The sequence below is a fragment of the Leucopleurus acutus genome, assembly GCF_964270905.1.
Source record: "Leucopleurus acutus genome assembly, chromosome: 6".
Taxonomy (NCBI): domain Eukaryota; kingdom Metazoa; phylum Chordata; class Mammalia; order Artiodactyla; family Delphinidae; genus Leucopleurus; species Leucopleurus acutus.
The window spans coordinates 87,003,691-87,012,547 of record NC_139149.1 but is presented as its reverse complement, the minus strand read 5'-3'; positions in this window follow the sequence as shown (position 1 = coordinate 87,012,547).

Below are 8,857 nucleotides of genomic sequence, written 5' to 3'. Positions count from 1 at the left end.
TCCAGAATGCTGGATCCAGGTTGGGTTTCTGGGGAGTAACAGGGCAGGATAGATTCTCAGCCTGCAGAGCTGACATCTAGGTGAGAAGCTGGAATCAGCTGGGCAGGGCAACCAAGATGTCAGTCCAAAATGTCCAGGCTCTGAAGCAGAATCCAGGATGGTCCGTAAAAAAGCAATTAAAGATACTGGAGAGTCAAGGGCTTCCAAAGGTAAGGTAGGAGACTGATCCTGCAGTGATTTCCAAGCTGCTGAGGCTTCCCAGGTAACTTTTTAGGGCTCTTGGGCCTCCATAGTGGATGTGAAAGAAACCATTTGAAGTGTAGAACCTGAGCGGTACAGACTGGGTCACGAGGTCCCCTGGGAACCTGCTACCCGTATTTCCTTCCTTTCCCTTCTACTCTGCCCTGACAGCATCAAGAGTCCCACTGACATTATACTGGAGTCCTTTCCCAGCAAAGACAGGCAGTAGAGAATAACTGACTTCTTCTAACCTAGTTGTGGCCTAGCTCTGGAACTGAGAATAAAGAGATTTTACTTCATGTGATAAAAGCTGCTACAAATTCTAGAGCTTGGCTGCAGTTATGCAGAGGAAAATGCGGGAGGGAATCTAATAACGAACATTTATTGAGTGTGTACTGTGTGCCAGGTATTGCACTTCACATGAATTGCCTCATTCAGTTCTCACAACTACTCTCTGAAGTAAATCTCGTCATTATTCCCATTTCCCAGATGAGGAAACTGAGATTTAGAGAGATTAAATAGTAGCTCAGGATCACACAGCTGCTAAGTGATGGAGCCAGGTCAAACAAAGACAATGGAACTCTGTGAATTCCATGCTCTTAATTACCACAATAAACTCACAGGCTAGCCTTCATTTATCTGGCCAGAAATTACCGGTGACATGATGTTTTGGCCTCAGATTTTGGTGGAAGAAGGGCACTTAGGTCCTAGATGAAGTTCCCAAATATCTGAATGCAAAAGAGACTTCCTAATAAAATTTAGGTGCAATGATTCTATCTTGGGGGAGAAAAGTTACACAATTATGGTTGAGCTCGCTTTAGTTCAATTGGATACGCGTGTTTTTGTTTGATAGGGATCTGTTTGAAACTGATGTTGAAGTAGAGCAGTCCCTGTGTCTATGTAGACGGAGCCTTATGTCAAGACCCCTCTAAGGGATCCTTCCCTTTCCTCCTTGTCTCAAAAATCTCGGTTCAGAATACAATTACTTGTGGTTTTGATTATTCAGAACTACTCTTCATGTGCCTGGAAAACAAACTGGGCAGAAATTTCCATTCACCCCACAGGAAGCCCTTTTTGTTTGCTTTTATTTTTTTCACTTTTTCATTCCGTGACTTAAGAGGGTTTTGATTTGTGTGTGCAGATGCCTAGGGTGAGGGTGGGAATGGAAAGTCTGCTACATTAAAGATGCTGTGTTTATTATTACTTGCTTTGCGGGCACCGGAGTTGGGGAGGCTAAGTGCTTGCTTGTTTGAAGTTCTACAGGTGAATATCTGTCTTCTGCTTCGCTTGAAACTTGTTGAGACCAATAATCGCAGGTGTAGGAGAGCCCACACACCAAGGCCACTGAGTCCAAACAACAGGGCTAAAAGGACCCCCAAAGTATCTCTGCTTCACCTGAACTTGGCTTGCCCATCTGAAATAGAAAGGCATTGGAAGAGAAGGGTTCTTCCTAATCAAAATTATTTCTCCTCCTATGTCCCCAGTTGTTGGGTGACACCATCATCCAGTCAGCCAGGAACCTGTGTGTCGGCCCTCCCGGCTCCACGAGTTCACCAAGGAGCCCTATGCTTCTACTTCCTCCCTCTCTGCCAGGTCGTTTTTCTTCCCCTCTTGTCTCCAGCATCTCGCCCCTGCTCTTTCTGTCCCACTCTTGCCCGGTTTCAATCTGTCTCCGCACTCTAACCAGAGTAAGTCATCTTTGTAAAATGTAAATCTAATACATCTGCCCCCCTGCTTCGCACCCTCCCCCGGCCTCCTGCCAGATAGATAAGGCACCCAGACCCTTTACAAGAGGGTTCCCGTGAGCCCCGTCTCCTGCCTCATGCGTTCCTTCTCCTGCAACCACCAGGAGCCCTCCTCTTGTCCTCACTTCCCCGCCTCACCACCCAAGCCTCCCTTCTTCTGCAGAAATCTTACCAGTCTTTAGGTCTTTGCTTACATGCCCACCAATTCATCGAAGAGGCCTTTCCCGATCCATTTACTCCATAGCTAGCGTCCATTGGGTGCCTTTTCCTCAACCCCATAAATCCCTCTGTATCCCCCATCCTAAAGCTCATCATGCTACTGCAATGGCCTGTTTGCTTCCCTACTGGGCTGTGAGTAGCATTAGGAAAAAGACGGAAGATGGTTGTCTGTAGCCATGTCTTCACCGCCCCACACAGTGCCTGGAGCAGAGCAGATGCTCCAGAAGTATTGGTTGAATGAGTGAGTGTTGGAAGAATCCTTGACTTTTGAAGGAACCATGTTACCTCAGGAACCATCACCAGTTAACACTTTGCTCTTTGAATGGTTAATCTGAGGGCATAAAATAGTCAAATTTGTTTGTATTTCACATTGAAATTAATTCAATAATATAATCACTAATGATACTGATTTATCTCTTATCTGATCATTTGTCCAGCCCTAATCATCAAACAAAAGAACATTCCATTTTAACAGCCAAATAATATTTTCTCATTTAAAAGTTATTAATCCATCCTTAAAGCCCAGAAAACTAATTGCACGTTTCCATTAATGGTGAAAAAAATCATAGTGTAAGATGTGACTATAAAGTGATATAACTGATATTTTTAACAAAAATACCTCAACTTGGTCACTTTGGCAGCAAGGCCTCCATTCTAATGATGGTGCCATTGCTCCAAACATCACAAAGCACCTCTCTGGATCCCATTCCCTCCAGAATCTCCAGGGTTCTGGTTCCCTCAGCCCCACCTTTTACTCCTGCCTTTCAATATCTCTTTCCCTTCCGTTTATAAACATGCTAGAGGCTCTTCGATCATTAACACATACAAACACATTTCTTCAGACCCTGCAACCCTGCCATCAACTTCCCTCTCCTTTCTTAGTAAAGAGAAGACCACCCTCAGTCTCTACCCTTCACTGCTTCCTAGATGTTCCTCAACCCACTGTATGTTGGTTTCTGTTTCTATCATTTCATTGGAACTGCCTTCCCTAAGCCCAGCATGGCCTCCACATTGCCAACTGCAACCAACACTCTCCATCCTTCCCTTCCTTGATTTCTCTGAATCGTTTGATGCTATGCTTACTTGGTGTTGATGTTACACTTACTCTATCTTGAAAACAGTACCACCCAGTCCTGATGGAATTATCAGAACTAAGAGCCATTCTGCTCCTTTAGTTTATTTTGCTGCCTCTACTGTGATCTATTCTGTGTTGAATAAGGTCTAACTCTCAGAAGGGAACCTTTATCCTCCTAATTTCAAACATTTCATCAAAGCCCCTCTGTGGTCTGCATCAGAGTGATTGGTCAGATCATTGCTCCCTCCTTTTTAACCTCCATCTCTCAGACCCCTTTTCTTCTTAGCCAGTTCTTCTAATTCCTCTCTCCTCCTAAATGTTGATGTTGACATTCCCCAGAATTTGAGCTTCATCCTCTGCTTTCTTCATTCTATATACTCCTCCTAAGTCGTCAAGCAGATAATGCCGCTGTTAATTAAGAAATTAAATGGGCTAACATACAAGCACCATTTTTCTTGTGTGACTTTTTTCTTTTTTTTTTGAGTGGCTTGACACAATAGAAATTTATTGGCTCACAGTTCCAGAGGCTAGAAGTCCAAAATCACGGTGTCAACAAGGCCACGCTCCCTCTGACACTCTGAATAGAACACTTCTTTGCCTCTTCCTAGCTTCTGGGGGTTGCCTGCAATCCTTGGTGTTTCTTGGCTAGCAGCTGTGTCACTCCTGTCTCTATCCCTGTCCTCATATGGCATTCTCACAGTGTGTTCTTACAGTGCGTTCGTGTGTGACTCTTAACCTGATTCTGAAAGCTTCCAAAAAAGACTTTGAACTATAATACAATTGTTGAAAGGAGTACATAACCTTTCCCGGAAGACTGAAACACAAAAGACTTGCAAACTCATATGCAAACAGGGGGCCAGGCAGATGAAAGAAACGAATGAAGTGGACCTGGTATAAGGAAATAGGGAGTGGTGGAAAGTGGGGCAAGTTGGAGAGCACACAGGAGAAGCAGCCATTCAGATCCAGCTGTACATTGCTACAAGGGAATACAACTCCAATGTAGCCATACCTTCTGCTTTTTTCCAAATATATATGAAAGTCTAGTCTTTGTGGGAAAGGTCCCAATTTTAAATTTTACAACTTATTCAAAAAATTTAAAATACAGTCTGAGCGAGTACTCTGGGAGGCAAATAGAACATATCTGAAGATCCAGTTTGGTCTAACCTCTGCTTTAAAGGATAACGCTCATTTGGCACTATATACGTATGCATACAAAGTCAGAAGATCCTTGTTCAAGACCTGGATTCATCATTTACCAGCCATGTGGCCCTGAGCAAGATGCCTAACCTCTCTGAACAAAAGTTTACTCATTTAGAACCTTGGAGGATTCTTGCGAGGACCAAAAGGTAATGGGTATAAAATTTCTTAAGAACTGTTACATGATACTGAAAAGTATAGTCATTATAATTTTTAAATTTCATAACTTTTTCACAGTTTTTTGATATTTTTTAAATATATCATTATATTTTGACTCATCTTGCATTTTTATACACAAAATCTGGATTGGTGACCCTCATTCAGAAAAAAAAAGACAATAGCATAATTGACCTTATTTGGATGGCTAACTCAGAGTAAGATTTTAACAACCTCTTCCAAGTAATTGATGTATTTTTAGGATATAAAATGATAAGTATAAGCTTATGAAATTCATTTTATTTCAAAACTGTTTTTTTTTTTTCTTCTTCTTTCTTTGCAAGCACCTTAAGGGCAAAGGTAGCATCTTCTCCAATTTCTATTAAGAACCTAAATGCTCTTCACCCAAGGGACTCAGATAAGCTAGAACACAACACTGGAACTTGATAGAAATTACAGAGGTTAAGTCAAATTACATTAGGTTTCCTGCGTTGTGCTTTGTGTGAATGGATGACACCTACTGGCATAAACTGAAAATTTGCTTTTTCTTTTTAAGAACAAAAGTAAATGTTCATCTTTTAAACCAAAATAAAGAAAAGAAAAAACAAACCCGACATCCAGTAGAGTCCATGGAATCATGAGAAAATGTTCATGATAGAGTAAGTGAAAAAAGCAAGTCACATGTATTACATAGGTATAAGGTTAATGTTTAAATTTTTATATAAAAATTTATAAAGAAAAAATATATAGGGGCTTGCCTGGTGGTGCAGTGGTTAAGAATCTGCCTGCCAGTGCCGGGGACACGGGTTCGTGCCCTGGTCGGGGAAGATCCCACATGCCGCAGAGCAACTAAACCCGTGCGCCACAACTACTGAGCCTGTGCTCTAGAGCCCATGAGCCACAACTACTGAGCCCGGGCACCACAGCTACTGAAGCCCACGCGCCTAGAGCCGGTGCTCAGCAACAAGAGAAGCCACTGCAATGAGAAGCCTGTGCACCGCAGAGAAGAGTAACCCCAACTCGCCGCAACTAGAAAAATCCCATGCACAGCAACGAAGACCCAGTGCAGCCAAAAATAAATAAATACATAAATAAATTTATTAAAATATATATAGAGAGAGAAACTATACATTAAAAGTTGAAAGGATAGGCAGCAAAATATTAATTTGCTTGCATTACAAACGATTAGTTTTCCTTAGTGTTTTGCTGCACTTTTGCAAATTTCTCCTATGGCCATGTATCATTCTCATAACAGTAATAAACAAGCACAGTCTGTGTGTGTGTGCATGTAATTGTTTTTTTCTTTCCTAAAACTTTTATGAAATTACCTTATGCACGAGGAACCCGAATACCTAAGGCACAAAGGACGAAAGTGATTACAAAGCTTAATAATGAGCTTTAAATTTGGGCCAGGCAAGCCCTCTGATTTGTTCTTCTTTTTTAAAAATATCCATTGTCACCTAATTGTTTTTCCAAATGAACCTGATAGTCACTGTCAAATTTTTATAAGTTCTCCCTGTCTAACCTCCCCAACCCTCAAATTCCATTGGGATTTTGATTTAATACAGTATCTAGTGCCCAGACTTCTGTGTTACTACTTCTGATCTCCGGAGCATCCTACAGCCTAGTAATTCAAAGCTTTCGTAAACCATTTTATTTTAAAAGTCAAATGAAAGTTTAACAGATATAAAACTAATCTCATATCCTTATCAATGTTCATCTTTATTTCTTAATCACTATTTCATGTCTTGAGTAGACATCGGTGGCTATAAGAAATTAACATGTGGTGAGAGTTTTCCCCATTCTTAAGAGCTGAACTACTTGAGAAGAGGGGCAAGGATCTTGCAAAAAGGTTAGTGGAGTCACCAAAAAGTAAATGAGCAACGATAACTAATATAGGTAAATGAGTAGCTGTTTGGGACTCATGATAGGTCAAAAAAATCAGAGTTGGCTGAAAAGTTTAACGGAGAAGATAGGGCAGAATGCATTGATGATTAAAGAAGGTAAAAGAGACAAGAGACAGAAAATATATTAATTCACATTTGTATGGCATGGGACAGTTTACATGATACCTACACATACATTTTATGTTAAAAACCAATGACTTGCCCAGAACAGCTACTATCATTCCCATGTTGTAGGAATGGAGACCTGAGTCTCAGAAGTTAAATGTTTTGCCCAAATTTGCTAAGCCAGAGTCAAAACCCGACTCATATATGCCCACTTCTAGATTAGTGCTCTTATAAGTGTCTAGAAAGAACGAGAGAAACAAAAGTACTGGGCCTATAGAAGGTTATACTGGAGTCTTGGTTGTATTTCAGTCTCTCAGAGTTTAAGTTTTCCTATGCGTAAAGAATGCAGTTGTAGGGGCTTCCCTGGTGGCGCAGTGGTTGAGAGTCCGCCTGTCGATGCAGGGGACACGGGTTCATGCCCCGGTCTGGGAAGATCCCACATGCCGTGGAGCAGCTGGGCCCGTGGGCCATGGCCGTTGTGCCTGCGCATCCGGAGCCTGTGCTCCACAGCGGGAGAGGCCACAGCAGTGAGAGGCCCGTGTACCACAAAAAAAAAAAAAAGAAAAGAATGCAGTTGTAAATAATCTTGGACCCAGCCTCCCCTCACAAAAAACCATTGATTATTCTCTAGATTATAGATTCGCTGAAGTGTCCAGACCTATTTGATGTTAGCTCTTCGTAAGTCATTTGACATAAAAATATAAGCAAAGTTTTCTCTGGTACAGTTGTAAAGCCATGAAAATTAATTTTGCATTTTATTATCAAAACTCCCAACTTAAATTCTTAGAATTGCATCATGAAAGTTATACTAGGTTTATTATCAAGACACTGTGGGCCCAGCGGAACCCCCAGCTCAGAGGATGAGCAGTTTCCTCAAATGGCATATTGAATAACCATCCTCAGGGAACAGGGGTGAGGACCATGAGGAAGTGGTCAGAGTGATACTAAAGTTCATCCAAAAGAATAAATTTTTTATACTAGACCTGCCATATATTAAAACATATTGTAAAGTTATAATAATTAGATCCTTTTATACTGGCACGAAGGTGGACAATTCAATGGAAAGGAGTATATATCCAGAACTAGACACCTGTGTATATAAAAATTTAATATTTATTTAAAAGCAGAAAACATACTGAATAGACAAGAAAATTATAAATAATTAATAAAAGTTCTGTTTTTGGCTTTTTTTAAAATAAATTTATTTATTCATTTATTTATTTTTGGCTGCGTTGGGTCTTCATTGCTGCACGCGGCGGGCAGGGAGCTACTCTTCGTTGCAGTGCGCGGGATTCTCATTGCTGTGGCTTCTCTTGTTGTGGAGCACAGGCTCTAGGCACGCAGCCTCCAGTAGTTGTGGCACGTGGGCTCAGTAGTTGTGGCACACGGGCTTAGTTGCTCCACGGCATGTGGGATCTTCCCGGACCAGGGCTCGAACCTGTGTCCCCTGCATTGGCAGGCGGATTCTTAACCACTGCGCCACCAGGGAAGCCCCTCTGATTTTGTTTTTTAAAAAAACTTTATCTTGAGCAAGACTACCTTAGCATGAGAAAATGTTAGAAGAAAAGAAGAAAATACAGATACTGATGAGATTTTAATTTTGAAGAAAATACAACATCCAATATGGGTACCTTTTAAAAACATGGTTGAAATGGCCAGTTTTCTGGGATACAGAAAAGTGAAACAAATAGAAAATTGAACATGCTTATAACCTTGGAAGAAAATGAAAATGGAACAAGAGACTAGCCCGTACAAAAGGGCTGAACCCAGACTATTCTACAAGTGAGTTCTTCAGTGACTTTCAAAAAGTAAATAACACTCATGGTCTGGACCTCTAGAGGTAAAGACTGATAGCATTTCAGTTTATTTTGTAAAGCTGAGATAATGCTAGTAACAAAATCTAACAAAGTTGACTCAAAAAAGGTCCACAGACCAATCTCAGTTATGAATATAGATACAAATATTCTAAGCTAAATACTAAAATATCTAACCCAGTGGTTTATTAAGGGAATAACCCACCAAATGGGATTTACTCCCTAAATGCAAGAATTGCTTAATATTAAGAAATCTAAATCTCAATAACTCAAAGGGGAAAAATATACAATCATCCCAATAGATGCTGAACAGAACTTCAATGAATTCATGATTTTTAAAAAGAAAAATCTGTAAATATATTAAAACTAGAAGGATACTTCTTAACCTAATGAAAAGTT